This window comes from Ranitomeya variabilis, chromosome 2 (assembly GCF_051348905.1).
Source record: "Ranitomeya variabilis isolate aRanVar5 chromosome 2, aRanVar5.hap1, whole genome shotgun sequence".
Taxonomy (NCBI): Eukaryota; Metazoa; Chordata; class Amphibia; order Anura; family Dendrobatidae; genus Ranitomeya; species Ranitomeya variabilis.
The window spans coordinates 221,612,410-221,634,030 of NC_135233.1; the positions used below are offsets into that span (position 1 = coordinate 221,612,410).

General features: G+C 44.6%; 1 protein-coding gene across 6 annotated transcripts in view; it reads left to right on the forward strand.

Annotated features, from left to right (window-relative positions):
• The window catches only part of LOC143804992 (uncharacterized), a 309,321-nt gene that overhangs the window by 82,083 nt on the left and 205,617 nt on the right, over positions 1–21,621 (forward strand). For 3 of the 6 annotated variants that reach the window (XM_077283692.1, XM_077283691.1, XM_077283696.1), the window contains one exon: positions 5,071–5,135. The exons of the other annotated variants lie outside the window; for them this stretch is intronic. The gene's annotated coding sequence lies outside the window, so the exon portion shown is untranslated. The remainder of the gene's footprint in view (positions 1–5,070; positions 5,136–21,621) is intronic. 6 annotated transcript variants of the gene reach the window in all.

Here is a 21,621-nt window from a genome sequence, read left to right on the forward strand (position 1 = left end):
TCCTTCAATCTCTCCTCATCATCTTCAGAGCTATCTAGTGTGTGGGCATGATGTAAGGGTTTACGTGCTGCCTGTTTTGCTGCTTTGTCGGCTTTATCGTTACCCCTGGCTTCCTCGGTGTCGAGTCTCACATGTGCAGCTACCTTTATCACCGCTATTTCTTTAGTTTCTTGTGCTGCCTCCAGAATCTGTCTAATGAGGGAGGCATGTTTAACAGGTTGGCCTGAAGCAGTCATATAACCTCTGGCTCTCCATATTACGCCAAAATCGAAAATAATGCCATGTGCATATCTAGAATCAGTGTATATGTTTGCTGTCTGATCTTTGGCTATTTTTAGAGCTTCAACTAATGCCGTAAGTTCTGCTTCTTGTGCAGACTGATTAGCAGGGAGAGGTTCTGCTTTCAGCACTTCATGCTGAGTTACTACCGCATAACCTGTATGAAATTGTCCATTCATATCTGCATATCTACTGCCATCTATGAAAAGTTCAAATGTAGCATTACAGAGTGGCTTGTCACGTACATTACGTAAGCCCTGAGTCTCTTGTTCCATTAATTGTACACAATCATGCATTGACTCTGATGGGTCAAAGGAGTTGGAGAGTGAGTTGGAGAGTGCAGTTTCCTCAGGTATGGTACCCCCCTCAGACTCTAAAGGGAGCAAAGACGCGAGATTAAGAGTCTGAACCCTGCAAAGGAAATGTTGGGCGGCAGTAGTAGGGAACATTGGAGACGGAGGTGTCTGGCCATTGAAATATGTTTAGGTTGGACCTGGTTAAGAATGCCATGTACATCATGAGTGGTCTGAACTAGAAGTGGGTGATCAAGAACAATCTCAGAAGCTTTATCTAATAACAGTGAAATTGCGGCTACTACTCTTACACAAGAAGGTGCGGCTCTAGCTACAGGGTCCAGATGAGCTGATATGTATGCCACAGGTCTCTGTTTGTTTCCATGTTTTTGTGTGAGCACCCCTGTAGCATGTGAGGATATCTCAGCTGCCATCAATTGAAAAGGTTTAGTGTAGTCTGGGAGTCCCAGAGCCGGAGCTGATACCAGTGCTGTTTTCAAAGAGGAAAATGACTGTTTAGCCTCTTCACTGAGTGAATATGGCGTGTTGGCAATACAGTCATATAAAGACTGCATGAGTTGACTTGCATGTATGATCCACTGTCTACAGTGTGAAACAATACCCAGGAAAGCACGCAGCTGTTTGTGATTCCTGGGTTCAAGCATGTTACGTATGGCTTCCGTACGTTGAGGTGTGAGGTGTCTGATGCCCTGTGATATGCAGTGACCTAAGAACACGACTGTTTGTTGACAAGCCTGGAGTTTGTCCATTTACTTTACAGCCTTCTTGCGCTAGGAAAATTAAGAAATTAACAGTTGAGGTAACTGCCGTCTGCTCATCAGGGCAACAAATAAGTAAGTCATCTACATACTGTAGAATGACTACTCCTGGTTCTGGGGTGAAATTTTTCAGCACGGTCTGCATTGCTTCAGAGTACAAAGTTGGTGAGTGTACCATACCTTGTGGCAATCTTGTCCATGCTAATTGTTTACCCTTGAATGTAAAGGCAAACAAATGCCAACAGTTCTTATGTAGTGGCACAGAAAAAAATGCGTTTGATAAGTCAATTACCGTAAAATATGCAGCAGTGCTGGGAATTTGAGACAGTAAGGTATGAGGATTCGGTACCACAGGGGTGACCGGTGCCAAAACCTTATTGATTTCCCGTAGGTCGTGCACCATGCGATATTTCACCATAGTTTCTTTGGAGGAAACTTTCTTTTTAACAGGATATAAGGGTGTATTGGCGGGTGACCTGATTTCTACCAAAACACCTTGTAATACATAATCCTGAATTTGTTGAGAAATCGCCAGTTCTTGCTGGGCGCTGATGGGGTATTGCCTAAGCTGAGGTAAAATGGTTCCCGGGGCAGTTTCTAACAGTATAGGAGCTACTGATAAGAATCCTACATCAGTGTCTCCTTTTGCCCATAGGCTGTCAGGAACCCGAGACAAGTCAATTTTTGCTTGTTGAGTGCAAATTTCGGGAAAATCCTCCATTGCCTGTATTCTAACATATTGTTCCAGAGTTTCTGCATCTTCAGGGATGGTCAGCATAACTGTGCCATTTTCTCTAAAATGGATGTTTGCGTGTATTTTACTTAAGACATCAGTACCCAGCAAGTAGGTAGGTGCACCTTTAGCAAATAAAAATTTGGATACAAAGGTTTTAGGGCCAAAGCTCACATTTAAAGGTTTTGTAAAAGGCAACGCCTGAATTTTACCATCATACCCTTCTGCATATGTTACCTTTGAGGATATATTGTCAGGATATGGTAAAAAGTCTTGATTTAAAATGGAGGATGTTGCTCCCGTATCTATCAGAAAAGGTACATTTTTACCCTCAACCTCAACTTGTATTATTGGTCTTCTAGAAGGAAGAGAGACCTGCATAACCTTCAGTCATTCTGAGCTGTCTGTTTGATCAGGCGCTGGGTTATTTATCCTATTTTTGGGTACAAAGGTTCCTGAATCTATATCTGCTTTTCTCTTCCTACATTCCCTTTGGAAATGTCCTGGCTTCTTACAGTAATGACAAGTAAACTTTTGATTAGCAGAGCCAGTATTAGCCTGTGCAATTCTTACTGGCTTAGAATTTTCTCTTAAGTCCATTTCTATCCCTACAGCTTTCTGTCTAGCCAGGTGTGGGTCTTCCAAGGTTCTCCAATCAGGGGTTGCGGCCTTAAGCTTTTCCTTCACTTTTGGAGACAATCCATCTATAAAGGTTTTTGTAACTAACCTCATCATTCCTGAAGCGGTTAGATCCATGCCTTCATCTCTGAAATTATTTTCTACACTTAGATAATATTCGTCTACTGATTGTCCAGATTTCTGAGCCACCACTCCCGTTGTTCCTCTCTGCCTCTGTTTTTCCCTCATGAAGACCATTAAGTGATCTATAAATTGCGTACCTGATTCTATAGTTTGTAAGGCACCATCTCCTGCCTGGGGCCTATGTACCTGTAGATTTGCTAATAGCTCCTGGAAGAGTCCAGGAGTCATTTTCATTCTACATAATTCTTCTCCATCTGCCCAAACTCCAGCGTGAGTCTGCATAATTTGCTGTATATATTGTGCAAATCTAACTGGACACTGGGTGGGATCTGGTGCATTATGCAAGAGAGACATGCCTTCAGCGGGGGACCAAGGGAAATATTGTCGAGTTTGGTGATATCTAGTTCCCATTACTCCGTCAGCACCAGGTTCCCTAAAGGGTCTTGGTACTACCCTAACAGGGGCAAGTACAGCGCCATGTCTAGGTGTACCACAGGCTAGGCAATCATTTCTCCAGTCTGGATTTTGTTGTCCACAGTGCGGACATACCCATCCTCCTGGTCCGGCTAAACTTTGAGGTGATGTTTGGAGAAAAGATGGGGCATGTGGGTTAAGGTATGGGGGTGGGGTGTTCTTATATTCCACATTTTGTTTTTCTCCATAGCCTGCGGGTCTAATACACCACTTTTTATTCTGTTGATTATATGTCCATCCCTCTTTTTCTGCTACCCTAGAGACATCAATCAACGCTTGGATCTGATCTATCCATTTCTTGTCTCTGATTATGCCTTTTTTTTTTCCTGAATTCCTTCCCATTTTTTCCTACTAAAGGCTTCTGCCTTAGTAACTCCAAACTTACTAAAAATCTTTCTCAGCCCCTTAGTGGCATCTTCACCACTTCTCTCCTTTATGATAGTATAGATATCTAATTCTTCTGGTTCCGACTTTGTTTGCTTATTCCCCATTTTCTTATCCTGAGCTTTTTTCTTTTCTTGCCCTAGGTGGCGTTTGGGTATGAGAATACCTCGTTACCTTCTTCCTAAGGAGCTAGGATGTTTAACGGCTTCTGCGTACCGTGCTGATGTAAGAAAATCCTGATTCCTACACCTATAGCAAACAACACAAATGCAACCAGACAGAGGATCAAAATACAACGTATCTTGTCCCAGGCTAATTTATCTGTCCTGGGCTCATACTATCATACACTTATCCGTCACCAGGTTTTCGTCAAAGACAGGATCAGAGATTGAACATAGGCGCGGAGGTCTCCCCGAAAGGTCGCAACCACGTTGCCCAGTGGGACAGTCACTTCTTCTGTTTCAACACCCTGGGCGGCTTATAGGGCTATTCCCAACTTCCACACACCTTCTATTCACATTCACTCTCATTCAATGCCGTACTCCGTGAGGTGGTCAATTCCTAAGTAGTTCAAGAACCCGAGCTATAGGTATCCTTCTCTACTAGAACTACCCGCTAAAGGACACGACACAGAAAATCTTACGGACAGTGCAGGGCAGATATAAGAGATCTAACAGTGTCTCTTACCTGGCCAGGTTTTTATTCATCTGCCGTCCATTATCCCAGATTCTCTTTTCGTTCGTATTCTGCCGGTGTTCTTGAAGGAGTACACAGACCTCGGGTCCCTGTTCAGGCGCCAGGAAATGTCGGGACCACACTCAGTCGGAGCAGCCTTTGGAAGTGGGGAATCACCAGAAATAATACACAAGACACGTCTCGTATAGTATATCACTGGGAAGCCTCTGAAGGACGCCTGCCTTCAAGGTGCTATCCCCTCTTTATATAGTTTGTACAGGTAGTTTCAGTGGTTATACAAGTTTTGCTTGTTTAAACAAAGAGAGAAAAGAGAAGACAAAAGAAAACAGTTTCGGCTATGTGATAGTTTCACAACAAACAAAACAGTACAGTTTCGCCTAAGTGGCAGTTTCACAAACAAATAGGATTTCACACTATGGCTAAAATGTCCTTGAATGGACAGGTCAATATTGATCACAAATTCTTTTTGGTTCATTGAGGTAACCATTTTTGTTCCGCTCTTCACAGAACCTTCCACGAAAGCATGTGTAATCCCCACCCTATTATTTTGTTGTTTCATTTGAGTGATGTAAATTTATATTGAATCATTTATACCTATGTAGTTCTTTATAAAAACATTGGAGAGAGGGGTGAGGCTATTTGACCTCTTTGTGTTTCCTGTCCCTATTAGAGCGAGGAGTAGAGTATCCTTCTATGGTGCTGTCGTGGAGGGTTCTCCTAGAAATCAAATTACCGGTAAGTCTAATTCTATTTTTTCTAACACATTGGTTCCTAGAGGAAGAAGGTTGTAACGCCAGTGTCTTTGGGAATCATCATCATCATCCTGAGCATTGGTATATACTATTATACTGTTGATAAGGTGCTGGCCTCAAGGCACAGAGTATCATGGTGAGGAGCATTGGAAGTGTTTAGTGACTACATGGTCCAGGATGTATTCTTGCACTATGATGTACCGTTTGCTGTATATGAAGATAATTAATCCGGAGACCATTTTGATCCAAAGCTACTGTATTGCAGTATAGATTTTTGTGATAGCCACCTTACCCCCAAAATATTTTATTACGGTAGATATTTTGCTCCCCACGTTGTCGCACAGGGATTTAATGCTAATGTACGACTCGTTCAGTTGTTTTAATTCATCTGTATATTTCGATTTTCATTTTGTAGAGGGCTTGTATACTCCCCCATTACACAGCTGACAGTTTCTAGAGTTTGGGACTCGCTGAACAAGAAAATGCAGTGAGAACCCATTTAGAGTACAATATCTATATTCTGGTAGGGAGAATCTCGTGTTTCTTTGAGGATTGTTTCTCTTTTATTGGCATCTTATTGATTATTATATTTTACAGTTTTCTTTCTGCCCTGTACTTCTTGTTACTAGCCATGATTTTAGGGCAGATTGATTTCTGCTCTATTGATTTTGTGCTTTATACACTGCTTTGATGATCTAATTCTTAGATTTGCATCCCCTCCTTTTTTCATAAATGCTGTTTTCCCTCTAATGGATGATCATCTTTTTTCAACCCTATTATATTAGTATCTTTTGCCTCTCGGATTTTTTTTTGTTATACTGTAGTATCTCCTCACTGTGGGTCCTTCTGTTCAGTTCTACAGTTAGAAAACAAAATTTCACATATGGTAACCACAAGGGTAACAGATAATAAAGTTAGTGCAGGAGACCAAAGGGAAAAAAAAGTTAAAGAAATGTATTATGTGTTTTCCATAGGCATCAGTTAGTTCCTGGTTTTAGTTTTCAGCTTGCCTTATAAAAATAATTATTCCAATAGTTGACTGCACTGTTTTTGATGCCGTCCGTCTTTTTGCCTTATAGCTCAGTGGATAAACTATATCTTAGCCTGAAACGTTGTACTGTTTTAGAGAAGAAAAATATTTAAAAAAGAGCCGGGAAGGATTTTGATTCGCTTCTTTCTCTGGTTTCTCCCTGTGTGGCTTGACTTGATTCACAGGTACCTCCCATGTTGCAAATCAATCCGTGCTGAAAGATGAGAAGCTAATGTGAGCTGCTTAGTGGATATTTCTCATCAAGAAACAAGGCAGCCTGTTTAGATTTCACACGGTCTATGGTACAGGAAGCAGTAAATGGTTACGTTTTTTTTTTAAAGGTGTTATCCAGGACTTTTATTATTTAACATCCATCAGCTTGATCTTGAGCCATGACGACTTGATGGATGAATGATCTGTAGGACGATCGATCTTGTGCAAGCCTAGATAGATCTACCATAGCCTTCTCCTCAGTTATCTTCAGAGTAACAAGTCAATGGGATTCTAATCTTCCTCTTTGCCTTGTTCCTTCTATTCTTTCGACCATGATGTCCTTCTATGATTGCTCACTTCATATTACGTGTCCAAAGTAGGCAAGTCATAGCTTTGTGATCCTTGCGTAGAGTTGATTTCTTCCAAGATTGATTTGCTTGTTCTTCTTGCCATCCATGGTATTGATAACATCCTTCTCCAGCTCGACATTTCAAAGGCCTCAATTCTTTATCTGTCTTGTTTCTTAAAGGTACCGTCACACTAAGCGACTTTGCAGCGAGAACGACGACGATCCGTGACGTTGCAGCGTCCTGGATAGCGATCTCGTTGTGTTTGACACGCAGCAGCGATCTGTATCCCGCTGTGGTATCGCTGGTCGGAGCTAGAAGTGCAGAACTTTATTTCGTCGCTGATCACCCGCTGTCATCGCTGGATCGGTGTGTGTGACACCGATCCAGCGATGTGTTCACTTGTAACCAGGGTAAATATCAGGTTACTAAGCGCAGGGTCGCGCTTAGTAACCCGATATTTACCCTGGTTACCATTGTAAAAGTAAAAAAAAAACACTACATACTCACCTTCTGATGTCTGTCACGTCCCCCGCCGGCAGCTTCCCTGCACTGAATGTGTCAGCGCCGGCCAGCCGTAAAGCAGAGCACAGCGGTGACGTCACCGCTGCTGCCGGCGCTGACACATTCAGTCAGTGCAGGAAGCTCTCGGCAGCAGCGCGTAACCCTGTGGACGCCGGGGGACGTGACAGACATCAGAAGGTGAGTATGTGGTGTTTTTTTTTTTACTTTTACAATGGTAACCAGGGTAAATATCGGGTTACTAAGCGCGGCCCTGCGCTTAGTAACCCGATGTTTACCCTGGTTACCCGGGTGCTGCAGGGGGACTTCGGCATCGTTGAAGACAGTTTCAACGATGCCGAAGTCGTTCCCCTGATCGTTGGTCGCTGGAGAGAGCTGCCTGTGTGACAGCTCCCCAGCGACCACACAACGACTTACCAACGATCGCATCGCTGGTCGTGATCGTTGGTAAGTCGTTTAGTGTAACGGTACCCTTATCCTCCAGGGTTTGCATCCGAGTGTTATCACAGAAAATACCAGACAATATACGAGCCGTGTCTTCGTCACCAGTGAAATGTTCCTTTATTTGAAGGCCTTGCCCAGTGACTTCATTGTTGATTTGCCCATAGCTTTTCTCCTATTAACTTCCGGTGTCATTGCTGCACCTTGAGTAATCATCGATCCGAGTAGGTTTATGTTCTTTACAACTTCCAGTTTGCCGTCCATTTCAAGTGTGTACTGGTCGTACCTGGGAGTAGTTAATATCTTTCTTTTTTTTGTATTGCATGGCAGTCCCATGTTCTAGCTTTCTATCTTGACACTCCGTAATAAGTCCTTTATTCCACCTATGCTTGTTGATATCAATGTTGTATCGACTGCCTATTTAAGATCGTTGATGATTCGTCCAGCAATTTTGATTCCTTCTTCTTCTTTAGCAAGTTCAGCCTCCCTGAAAATAGCTTCTGCGTATACAGGGTGGGCCATTTATATGGATACACCTAAATAAAATGGGAATGGTTGGTGATATCAACTTTCTGCTTGTGTCATATTAGTATATGGGAGGGGGAAACTTTTCAAGATGGGTGGTGACCATGGCGGCCATTTTGATGTTGGCCATTTTGGATCCAACTTTTTTGTTTCAATGGGGAGAGGGTAATTTGACACATCAAACTTATTGAGAATTTCACAAGAAAAACAATGGTGTGCTTGGTTTTAACGTAACTTTATTCTTTCATGAGTTATTTACAAGTTTCTCTTTGTTTAAAGCCATTGACACAGAGGTTAACACGTGAGGAGCGGATAGAAATTGTGTTGATGTCTGATGAACGCAGTACCCGGGTCATTGCAGCAGATTTCAATGCAAGACACGCTACCCAAGAAAACTGTCACCATTCTCGTTTTATTTAGGTGTATCCATATAAATGGTCCACCCAAAAAAGTTTGCATCATCACTGAACATAATGTTCTGTGTAAACTGAGGGTCCTGTTCCAATTTTTGTTATGCCCATTCTGTAAATTCAGCACGCCGATATGGGTCACCAACCATTCCCATTTTATTTATTTGTATCCATATAAATGGCCCACCCTGTATATTGAAGAGAAATATTGACTCGTCGCTTTGCTTTTAACCATGCCGTGTCTCCCTGCTCCATTTGGACTGTTACCTCTTTGTCCATGTAAAGGTTCCTGATGATGTTGATCAGATGGTTCAGCACACCGATATCCTTAATGCTATTCCAAAGTTTCTGATGATCAACACAATCAAAGGGTTTACTGTAGTTGTTGAAGGAAAAATAGATCTTGTATTCTTTGGCCTTTTCCATTATCAAACTGTTATCAATCACATCTTTTGTTCCTCTGCGTTTTCTGAATCCTGCTTGTTCCTCTGGCAGCTCTTTATCAAAGTAAGGCTACGTTCACATTTGCGTTGTTGGGCGTTGCGTCGGCGACGCATCGGCGACGCAATGCACAACGCATGCAAAACGCATTGTTTTGTGACGCATGCGTCCTTTTTTGGCATGATTTTTGACGCACAAAAAATGCAACATGCTGCGTCCTCTGCGCCCTGACGCAGGCGCCAAAAAAGACGCATGCGTCACAAAACGCAAGACAACGCATGTCCATGCGCCCCCATGTTAAATATAGGGGCGCATGACGCATGCGTCGCTATGAGTCGCCGAACCTGCGCCCGACGCAACGCAAATGTGAACGTAGCCTGAGGCCATGTGCACACGTTCAGTATTTTTCGCGTTTTTTTCGCGTTTTTTCGCTATAAAAACGTGATAAAAACGCGAAAAAAACGCTTACATATGCCTCCTATTATTTTAAGTGTATTCCGCATTTTTTGTGCAAATGTAGCCTTTTTTTCCGCGAAAAAAATCGCATCGCGGAAAAAAAAGCAACATGTTCATTAAAATGCGGAATTGCAGGGGATTCCGCACACCTAGGGGTCCATTGATCTGCTTACTTCCCGCACGGGGCTGTGCCCACGATGCGGGAAGTAAGCAGATTATGTGCGGTTGGTACCCAGGGTGGAGGAGAGGAGACTCTCCTCCACGCACTGGGCACCATATAAGTGGTCAAAAAATAAGAATTAAAATAAAAAATAGTCCTATACTCACCCTCGATGTCTTCCCGCCTCCACTGCACGCTGCCGTTCGGTTCCTGTAGCTGGTGTGCGGCGAAAGACCTGCCGATGACGTCACTGTCCTGTGATTGGTCGTGAGCGGTCATGTGACCGCTCACGTGACCGTGACGTCACGGAAGGTCCTGTGCGCACAGACCAGCTATAGGAAGAGGAGCCGGACGCCGGTGAGGAGATGTCTGGGTGAGTATAAGCATTTTTTTATTTTTTTTATTATTTTTAAACATTCTATCTTTTACTATAGATGCGGCATAAGCTGCATCTATAGTAAAAAGTTGGTCACACTTGTCAAACGCTATGTTTGACAAGTGTGACCAACCTGTCAGTCAGTTTTCCAAGCGATGCTACAGATCGCTTGGAAAACTTTAGCATTCTGCAAGCTAATTACGCTTGCAGAATGCTAAAAAAACGCGAAAAAAACGGAAAAAAAACGCAAAAAAAAAAAAATGCGGATTTCTTGCAGAAAATTTCCGGTTTTCTTCAGGAAATTTCTGCAAGAAATCCTGAACGTGTGCACATACCCTGAGGCTGTAACCATCGTAGGATCTTCAGTATTTTGCTGGCATGGGGTATGAGTGCAATAGTCCAGTAGTTTTCAGAATCTGTAGCATCTCCCTTCTTCGGAATAGGAATAAAATTCTTACTGGGTCAACTACTTGGACCCAATCCACACTTCCTTTTATTTTGCCTTGTGATTCACAGGCGTTCTGCTGTAAAGGCGCTCCAGCGGTTGTAATATGACTCTGTCGGGATCCTATGAGACACATATCGACCCTTGTATTTGATCCCCCTCACTACCTCACAACTTGTATAATTGTGACATGGATTGGCGCTCGTTGTAGGTGTATCGAGATGACTCGATTGCTGACTGCATTGTACTTCAGGACAGTGACAGCCAAACTTTGGTTGAGAATAAAAGTGACACCTATATTAATTTTTTTATTGTGGTCCTAAGAACAAGCAGATAATTGCTTATTACCTGATTGATAATCAGTAGGAGGTGGACACGGGTCTTTCATTAGACCCATATCTACCTCAGTGTGCATCATTTCCTTTCAAATGGATCTTCTCCTTACCTCTGGAGGTATACAGTATGAATAGTCACAACTGTACTTGCATGTAGAGACTATGAGTACGGCGTGTACTGCCACCCCGTATCCCCATATGTCTAGTCGGCAGGACCCTAACACAGAAGAGTGTTTAGGTGATCCTAATGCGGTCCTGGCCCTCGTCTCCTACCCACTCGCCCACCAGAGCCTGTCGGTTTAAGGAGGCATGGATGTCCCTCAGACTCAGATTCTCAGATGTCTTCATGATGGAGAAGTATTTCTCCCTTCTTCTCTCTCTCCGCCAGATTCCGGTCCAGAGGTGTCAGAGGAGAAGGTTCCAGTAATAAAGAAAGTAGAGGGTAAAAAAAGACGAATATAAGAAAGAAAGAAGAAGATAAGGAAAGAAGAGGATAAAGAAAGATGAAGATAGGAAGATGCAGGAAAACAGAAAAGGATTGATGAGTCTTACCTCCCCCTCCTTCTCCCTCTCTTCCTGTTTTCCACCTTTATTCTGGCAGTTACCTGACGCTGTGATGTTTGACACTGTTCTCAGTACCGGATTATCGCTCCCGTGTCTGCCTGGTTGCTTCTTCTGTTCTTTCATAGCTAGGAAGGGCTACATCTGGGCCTCCGCGCCGCCCTCCCCTGCTCCCGAGGCCTCTGCCACTAACTTAGGCCCCAGCTTCAGTGTGGCCTAGTCCCGGCTCTCCTCCCGAATGTTGATGACACGCCTCCTCTACCTGGCTCTGGTAGTTAGTTCCGCCCACTCCCCGCCCCCCCCTCGCCGTTCTCCTTTGTCACGTGAGTTTCAGCACTTTCGACGTTCCCCTTCGACGGAAGAGTTCTCCCACCAAGAGAAGTCAGTCTCGCCAGGTTAGGAAAAAGGATTCCTTTAAATCCTCTTCCAGGTGTTCCTGTGAAGCGAGGAGTAGATCCCCCTGGAACAGTACTGGTGGTTTTTCCTCCGCATGACTCGTCATGGATCTAGGATTGCCGAACGGAGGACTCTGTCTTTTCAGGAGGGAGTCTCTTCGTTCAGTAATTTCTTCCTGGGAACCGCAGGAGTTTTTTGTTCCATGGAATCCTTTTTCCATGTCCATTTTTTCTTCAGGGCATCAGAGATTCCTGCGTTTTGCAAGGTGCGGGTCCTTTTTCATTTTGTCGCCTTCTCTTTCGACCACTCCCAGAGCCTCGCAGGGACTGTGGCAGCGGTTTTGCACATTCTGTGGATCACAGGTTCAGTGCTATTCCTGTACTTTGCTGACATACTCATCATGGCTCTGTCCGTCATTCTTGATTCCCTTCCTTACGTGCGCCTCGCACTCATCCTCCGTAGTGCCCTCTCATCAGATTTCCTGGTCAGGGTGATGTGCGTCAACCTGTCTAATCCCGCACCACCCCGTTTTTCGGAACATGGGTTCATGTGTAGAGGCCTTCCGGCCTCCAGGTCAACGATTGCTTGTTGGATGTGTACGGCAATTGTAGGCTTACCGGGTCAGAGGAAAGTGCCTTCTTCAGGCACACTCTACCGGGGCAGTGGGCGCTTCCTGGCGGTACACATAGGACCACACTCTACCGGGGCAGTGGGTGCTTCCTGGCGGTACACATAGGACCTCTGCTCTGCAGCTCTGCAGACCGGTAATCGGTCCTCCACATGTTCGCAGAACTTTCTCCGGGTCCATGCCTATGCTTCGGCGGATGCCAGCTTAGGTAGAAAGACCTTGCAGGCGGCGGTGGTGAGTTCTCCGACCTATTTGGAGTTTTTCTGCTGTTCCCTCTCCTTGGGTACTGCTTTGGGACATCCCAGGATTTTTGGTTGCTTAGCCTACTTTCACACTAGTCCATCGGTACGGGCCGTCGCAAATCGTCGGCCGACGGACAGTGTGCTAATTAATCACAACGTGGGCAGCAGATGCAGTCTTACGACGCATCCGCTGCCCAGTGTGATGAGCGGGGAGGAGGGGGCGGAGTTTCGGCCATGCATGCGCGGTTGAAAATGGCGGACTCGACGCACAAAAAACGGTCCGCCAAAACACGATGCAATGTGTCGCTAATGTAAGTCTATGGGGAAAAAACGCATCCTGCAGACAACTTTGCAGGATGCGTTTTTTCTCATAAATGACGCATTGCGACGTAGGCAAAACGACGCTAGTGTGAAAGTAGCCTTACTGTAAAATCTGTTTCTCGGAGCCTTCATTGGGGGGCACAGCACCCTCCCAAGTTGAACAGCTCTGTTTACTCTTATTATATTGTTTCACTTTGAGTTTTTTTCTTTCTCTTTTATATGTTGCTTCTCCTACTGCTTTCTCACTAACTGATTATCCTAGTGCCGGTTTGTGGGGTGTACACTTTGGAGGAGGAACTAACTTTTTTTGTACATAGTGTCAGCCTCCTAGTGGCAGCAGCATACACCCATGGTTTCCTGTGTCCCCCAATGAAGGCTCCGAGAAACAGATTTTACGGTAAGAAACCAAAAATCCTGTTTTCCGAGAGCTGCTACTGCGCAGGCGGCGCCATCATGGAGGAACTATATATACCGATATCTGCCACTGCACAGATGCGGAGGGCGCCATCTTAAAATTGATTTTCTTTTTTTTGTACTATCTGACTAACATCAAACACAGTTACTATTAGGACAGTAAATATGCGATTATGCTGCAGCGCAGGTGCCACGGCTTTCGCCTGCCTGCAGAATTTTTTTTTCTTCAGTATGTACAGATATTCATTATGCAAAGTAGGGGGCTGGTTACTGAGGGATCAGTGACCTGGCAGCAGTCCGCATTATGAATAGCTAATCAGAGCACCACATGCAGACCCTCCCCACATGCAGACCCTCCCCACAGGCCGCCCCGGAGAACGAGCATATCATTAACTCAAAACTGAAAATAAAGATTGCACAACAACCAACCAAGGTGTCATTATAATCAGTATAATGGCGCCGACCTGACACCTGTGTGTAGGTTACTGTGCACAATCCCTCTGACAGGTTCCCTTTATCCATATGACCTATTATTGCATTTAAAGTTCATAGTCCTGAATCCTGCCTATTGTAACCCACCTTTCAAAAATGTATATTCTATCCAATAGATTTTCCTTAAAAGGGCACTAAGTAAATTGCCCATCTTAGTGATAGTGATTGGTGTGTTGAGGATGGGAATTAGCATACCCTCTCACTCCAGTTTTTATCTTGTGAAACATTGAACATTCTGTGTCCTTCCCCCCCACCCCCCCCCCCCCCCCCAAAAAAAAAGGGAATGCTGTTAAGTGCTGCAAAATATCACACAACACTGAGATTATTCGTCATTGTGTTGGCAAGATTGTGTCTCATCATGCAAAATTGCTTGTGCTCCATTAAAGGAGCTTTTGTATATTATCTCTGCAGTCAAAGTTTTCTGAAAGTAGTTTATTTTCGGAGCCTTTTAGGCCCTAAAAACGCCTTTTACATTCACAATGTAGTTGAAATTGTTTTAAAGAGCTAGATACATTATTGTCCAGGAATCTGCAATATCGCTGGTATGTGTACACACTTATGAATCATTCATCCTGGTATTTCACATTGTAACATTTACAAGGCAAGCCAAAGTGTTATGTGTACATCTTTAGCTACCAAGCACTAACTTGTTGCCTGGGCAGCAGCATAGCAACTGATTCAATAGATAAAAATATGGCACTATGTGGGTGGGGATTTAAGGGAGCATATCCGTGTGTGGACAATATTCGTAACTCTAGTGTCATCATTTATGCACTGCAGCTTAATGTTGGCTATGTACAGGAAATACTTTGCTGCCACTCAACTACAGCAAGTAATTCCAGTACTTATGATTAAGATTCTCTCCTGTTATTTCGGCTCCCCTCTCTTTTTGACACGTTTCACTTGAGCTTACTTAATACATTTTTGTGCCACCATTATGTTTGAGTGTTTCGGGCTGACCACCAGTTTAATGACCAGAACTAACATTATTATAGGATTGTAGGATGTTATTAAATGGAATGTGAGTGAATTATGTATACCCCTCTTCACATGTAAAGCGCCATGGAATAAATGGGGCTTTAAAAAATAAATAATGTGTAATTAGAAAATGACATTGTTTAAATCAGGTTTTTATATTAAATGTAAGTTTCAAAAACCTTTTGATGTTTTCAATTTTCCACATCGCTCAGTTAAAAAATTCTGAAATATTTGCAATTTTTGCACTGGGCACTAGACTAACTTGCTGTTTTGTATAGATGACTATTCTGCAGTGTCATCACAAAGGGATTAAATTACAGGTAAAATGTCTACATACTCAGGATCCACCATTTTATATTAGGTGATGACCCAGCTCACCACCTCCTCAAGTACAATGACTGATAAAACCTCTATATACTGTAGATAACGCAGGATCCACCATTTGAACAGCTGATGTCACAGCTTACCTCCTCCCCCTCCAGTACAATGACTGAGAACACCTCTATATACAGTAGATAACACAGGAGCCACCATTTACAATAGGCGATGTCACATCTCACCTCTCCCTCCCTTCACAATTACCTTTGCCTTGATTAAAGCATGCCTATTACGGTAAGTCCAATTCATTCTGAGTAATTCTACTACTGCTAATGTCTATGTGCTTGAGGACGTAGGTGTCTAATATTAGACCTAGTGGCCAGAATAAAAATTGCAATTGTGATTAGAGATGAGCGGACCCCTGGATGTTTGGGTCTGGTGGGTTCGGTTGAATAGTTAAAAAAGAAACAAAAAAAACCCATATGTTCGGGTACCTGGAACCCAGTCACTTGAATGGGGGGCCAGAACATCCAGTATTTACCACTCTGTCATGTGCATGACAGCGCGGCAAACACGGCTTCTGATGGGCCGTAAAATCATTACCGCCGGTAAGACAGACAGTATTCATCAGCCGGTGCCTGCGCTCTAAATAAATAATTTTTTTAAAAGCGCGGACTCCCCTGTGTTTTTGATAACCAGTCAGCAGGCAAAACTTGACAGCTAGGGGCTGTAACCCTCAGCTGTGAGTGTTAGCAAGGCTGGTTACCAAGACTAGAGGGGTTCCCACACTGTTTTTTTTTTAAATTATTTAAATAAATTGCTAAAGCAGACAGCTGAGGGCTGGTATTCTCAGGCTGGTAAGTGTCCATGAACATTCCCCTTCCTCCTCCCACCTAAAAATAGCAGCACGCAGCTGCCCAGAAAAGGCACATCTATAAGATACGCTAATTCTGGCGCTTTGCCAGGCTCTTCCCACTTGCCCTATACCGGTGGCAAGTGGGGTTCATATTTTTGGGGTTGATGTCACCTTTGTATTTCCTGGTGACATCAAGCCCTCGCATTTTAGCACCGTCCAAATGGCAAACTGTTAATCCCCAGACATGGACTACGGCGTGGGACAGAACATCAGGCAGGTGAGGGAAATAGTTGTTTTTTAATTTTGTTTTATTACGGGAGACGACGGATTCAATGGAATGGGCGTTAGGTGAGTGTAACTGTGTTTCGTTATTTTTAAATAAAAACAAACCACGCTTTTCCTTTTTTATTTTAACCCCTTAATCCCATATGACGTACTATCCCATCAAGGTGACCTGGGACTTAATTCCCAGTGACGGGATAGTACGTCATACTGTTTAATGCGACATCGCGACTTAAGTCGCGGTGATCGCATTAAATTTCCGGCGCCATCTTACCTGCAGGAAGATGGTGTCGGCATCCCAGGGCCTGGCTCCGCCCCCCAGGCCTCACGATCGCTGTGATTGGCTGTTCAATTCTGAACAGCCAATCACAGCGTTTCTCATTGTTTCAGCCAATTGGAGTGGCTGAAACAATGAGGTCCCAGGCTAGGATCGCGTACCTATGTACTCGATCCTAGGGCCGGTGCCTGGCAACGCCAGGCACCGGCAAAAGACCCCCAGATTAACGCGATCGCCGATCGAATTGATCGCGCCAATCGCAGGGCACAGCGGCGGTATTACCGCGCTGTGCCCTGCTGTGCCCTGCTGCAGCGGCCTGGATCGTTGCTTCAATCGCACCGATCGCAGGCCAGAGACTAGTGCAGGCCCAGCAGGGCCTGCAGGAGGTGATTGGCGCGATCGATGCTATCGACGATCGCGCCAATCACAGGGCACAGCTGCGGTCACGTTGTGACCGCTGTGTGCCCTGCTGGTGACCTGGTTGTGACCTGCCTAGGATCGGAGGGATCCTAGGCAGTTGCCATGGTCACCAGGGCCTGCAGGGATTGGTGGGATCGATGTTATCATTCGATCCCACCAATGACAGCTCACAGCAGCGGTGTGACCTCTCTGTGACCTGTCTGTCACCTGCAGGTGACCTGTCTGACCGCTCTGCAGGGGTCCCCACTCTAGCTGAGGACTCCTGCAGAGCGGTCACACAGCCAGATTTTGTCTTGCTGGGCCTTGTGGTGCTACAGAAGCCTGTAACACCACAATCCCCTGCGTTCGAAAACAGCGAAAGAAAGAAGAAAGAAAACCGAAGAAAGAAGAGAGACTACAAACGTAAGTGTCTCCGTGCGCTCACCCAGCCGCCGCGTCTAACCCGTGCCTTTTTTTTCTCCCATCTCCGTGCGCTCACCCAGCCGCCGCGTCTAACCCGTGCCTTCCTTTTCTTTTTTTTTTCCCATCTCCGTGCGCTCACCCAGCCGCCGCTTCTAACCCGCGCCTTCCTTTTTTTTTTTTATTTCCCATCTCCGTGCGCTTACCCAGCCGCCGCGTCTAACCCGCGCCTTCCTTTTTTTTTTTCCCCATCTCCGTGCGCTCACCCAGCCGCCGGGTCTAACCCGTGCCTTTCTTTTTTTTCTTTCTTCCCATCTCCGTGCGCTCATCCACCTGCCCCGTCTAACCCGCGCCTTCCTTTTTTTTTTTTCCCATCTCCGTGCGCTCACCCAGCCGCCGTGTCTAACCCGTGCCTTCCTTTTCTTTTTTTTTCCATTTCCGTGCGCTCACCCAGCCGCCGCGTCTAACCCGTGCCTTTCTTTTTTTTTTCCCCATCTCCGTGCGCTCACCCAGCCGCTGCGTCTAACCCGCCTTTCTTTTTTCTTCTTTCCCATCTCCGTGCGCTCACCCAGCCGCTGCGTCTAACCCGCGCCTTCCTTTTTTTTTTTTTCTTCCCATCTCCGTGCGCTCATCCACCTGCCCCGTCTAACCCGTGCCTTCCTTTTTTTTTTTCCCCATCTCCGTGCGCTCACCCAGCCGCCACATCTAACCCGTGCCTTCCTTTTCTTTTTTTTTTTTCACATCTCTGTTCGCACACCCAGCAGCGGCCGAACTTTGATAAGTGACGTGGTTCACTTATCAGAGCTCTCGTGCCTGCCGTTTTTTTTTCACATCCTTGATCGCACACCCAGCAGCGGCTGAAATTTGATAAGTGACGCGGTTCACTTATCAGAGCTAGGGCCTGCTGTTTTATACTTTTTTTCCCTATTTGCTTTTTTTTCCTTTAGCTTTTTCTTTTCAGAGTAGTTTGCACCAAGCACTATCCCCTCCACACTTACACATAGTTACCAATAAAGTACACCCAGCACCACACTTACAAACAAAATGTCCCGTTCGTCCCAACAGCGCTATTCAGCGGAGGAGGCATATTCTTTCCTTGCCTCCGACACTGATAGCGAGGGAGAGGATCCCACTTTTCTTTATTTTTCTGATTCTTCCTCATCCTCTTCCCACTCCTCATCGTCCTCCGGCCCTGCGGAACCGCCACGCAGACGCCGCAGACAGAGAAGATGAGGCAAGGCCCATCGTTGATGAAGATGAAGTGCCCACCATTGCTGAAGACGAACCAGCGCACCCCACTGCGGACCCCATATGGACCTCGCCACCTGAAAATTACGAGCCACTGATTCCTGATTTTGTGGCAGAATCAGGAATCAAGTTTGACACCACCGGCCTCACAGAACTAGACTTTTTCAAAGTCTTTTTCTCTGAGGCTTTCGTTAACCTAATGGTGGAGCAAACTAACTTGTATGCTCGGCAATTTTTGGACCAAAACTCTGGTTCATCATATTCTAACTGGTCTCCTGTAGACGCAGTTGAAATGATAAATCATAAGTTCCGAACCAACATTACACCCCCACCAGAAAGTTATTGGGATGCCAGGATATATAACGGTTCAGTGCATACATAATGGGAGAACCAATAGAGAACAAAAAAGCACCAAAAGAACCAAATAATCATAAAGAGTCTTTATTAAGTAAAATAAGAAGAATAACAAAATGACATAAAGACACAGAAAATGACAGGGAAAACACCACAAAAGGGTGGCAGGTTGGTCACTGACAGGCAAACATGTAACATTAAGCAAATGAGCGCTAAGATAGTTGGCAAATAGAACCATAGGCCAAAGTGAACCTGAGCAATATAACCATGAATCACTACACCGTGTACCAAGTACCACACCGGTCACAGGCCAATCTATATATAAGAGAGTGCGCAGACATATAATAAGTATCAGTAACTGAGTTTACCTGCAGGACCACGATGCCACCCACCCCAACGCGCGTTTCGGCGCCGTGCCTTCTTCCGGGGGTATGGCATCATGGGAAAGGTTCGCTTTTTAAAGGTGTAGGCGGCCAATCGAAAGTAAAACCAGCACCGTGTAGCGGCGCATGCGCAGTCTGATCGCATACCGCGGCTGAAGCAGCGCCGAGGGCGTCAGGCGAGGAGATGGAAGCGTCACCAAGCACCGCCCACATGGAATCACGTGAGCGGCAAAGATGGCGCGGCCCACCACCAAGCCCTGGAGATATTATATATTATATATTATATTATTATATATGTACAATATTGTACAATAAAAGAATGCCGGAGGCATTTTTGCATTAGGTGAGTAACAAGAATGGCCACATGCAGCTCAGAAAATTAGATACATATCAATATACAAAAAAATATAGTGCAGAATACGTGTAAAGTGCATAGTGCAACATATATACCATATATGAATACCAACCAGAAATACAAAAACAAACATTGGTTGGTATTCATATATGGTATATATGTTGCACTATGCACTTTACACGTATTCTGCACTATATTTTTTTGTATATTGATATGTATCTAATTTTTTGAGCTGCATGTGGCCATTCTTGTTAGGCTACTTTCACACTAGCGTTAACTGCATTACGTCGCAAATCCGTTTTTTGCCGAAAAAACGGATGCGTCAAAAAAAGTGAAAAACGTATGCAACGCATACAGCATTTCGATGGATCCGTCGCAAATCCGCTAAACGTTTCCGTCGAAAATACTGGATGCGTTGCATACGTTGCATCCGTTTTTACCATCCGTTGCATCCGTTTTTACGACGGATCCGTTTTTAAAATGGGAGGCTCCCAAATTTGATTGGCTACTGGAAAATATGGAAAACTATATAGTTACTGTTTTTACAGCCCATCTTTGAGGGTTTTAGTTTTGTGGCAGCGATGGAAGGTGTTCTTGTGTGGATTGCTAGTTGGGTTACCGACGTTATCTTTGAGACGAATCGCCTGGATATCATAGTGCGGGAGAAGGAGGCGGCAGCGGAAAGACGTAGGATGCTTCTGCAGCAACGGAGACGACTGTGGATTCATCCGATTAATGAACTACGGATGAAGATAAAGGGATCCAAACCCTAACCCTACCCCTAACCTCACACCTAACCGTTTAATGAACATTTTCTGACAGTCATAGTGCCACGTATTTCAGTGCCACGTACTATAAATACTATAACTACGTGGTTATTCGTGGCACTGAAATATCGTGGCACTTAAATACGTGGCAATTAAATACGTGGCACTTATATACGTGGCACTTATACACGTGGCACTTATACACGTGGCACTTATATAAGTGCCACGTATATACGTGGCCATATATTTGGGGTTGAAGGCCCAGGCCAGGTTTATATAGATTTGGGGGTGTCTGGCCAATTGGCAACAAAATCCAGCTTCTGAGCATGCTCAGTGTAAAAAAACGTATTGCAGCGCTGCATTGCGTCGTACGACGTGTCCCGACGCATCCGTCGCTCATAGGCTTCCATTGTAGCCAACGACGCATGCCGCAGGATGCGTCGCGACACGTTTTTTAGGCGGAGACAAAAAACGCTACAAGCAACGTTTTTTTGCCGACGACGTATCGCCAAATTTCGACGCATCCGTCGTAAAACGTACATGACGTATGTCAATCCGTCGCAATACGTCGCCAATACAAGTCTATGGGGAAAAAACGCATCCAGCAAAAACTTTTGCTGGATGCGTTTTTTCGAAAAAAAGATGTTTTGAGACGTAATGCAGTTAACGCTAGTGTGAAAGTAGCCTTACTCACCTAATGCAAAAATGCCTCCGGCATTCTTTTATTGTACAATATTGTACTTATATCTATTTATTCTGTCTCTGGAGGTATTCATATATGGTTCATATGTTGCACTATGTATTTTGCACGTATATTGCACTATTACTTTTGTATATTAAAATGTATTTAATTTTTTGAGCTGCATGTGGCCACTCGTGTTGCTCACCTAATGTATAAACGCCCCTGGTATTGTTTTACTGTACTGTATGCTCTGTGTTTTTACCCATAGTATGTATATGTTGCACAAATACACTTTTGCATTTTTTGTATATCTTATATATCTGTTTTTGGTACTGCATATAGTCGAGCCCTATTTTATATACAGCCTTTACCCTGTTTTTATCCGGTTGGAACTG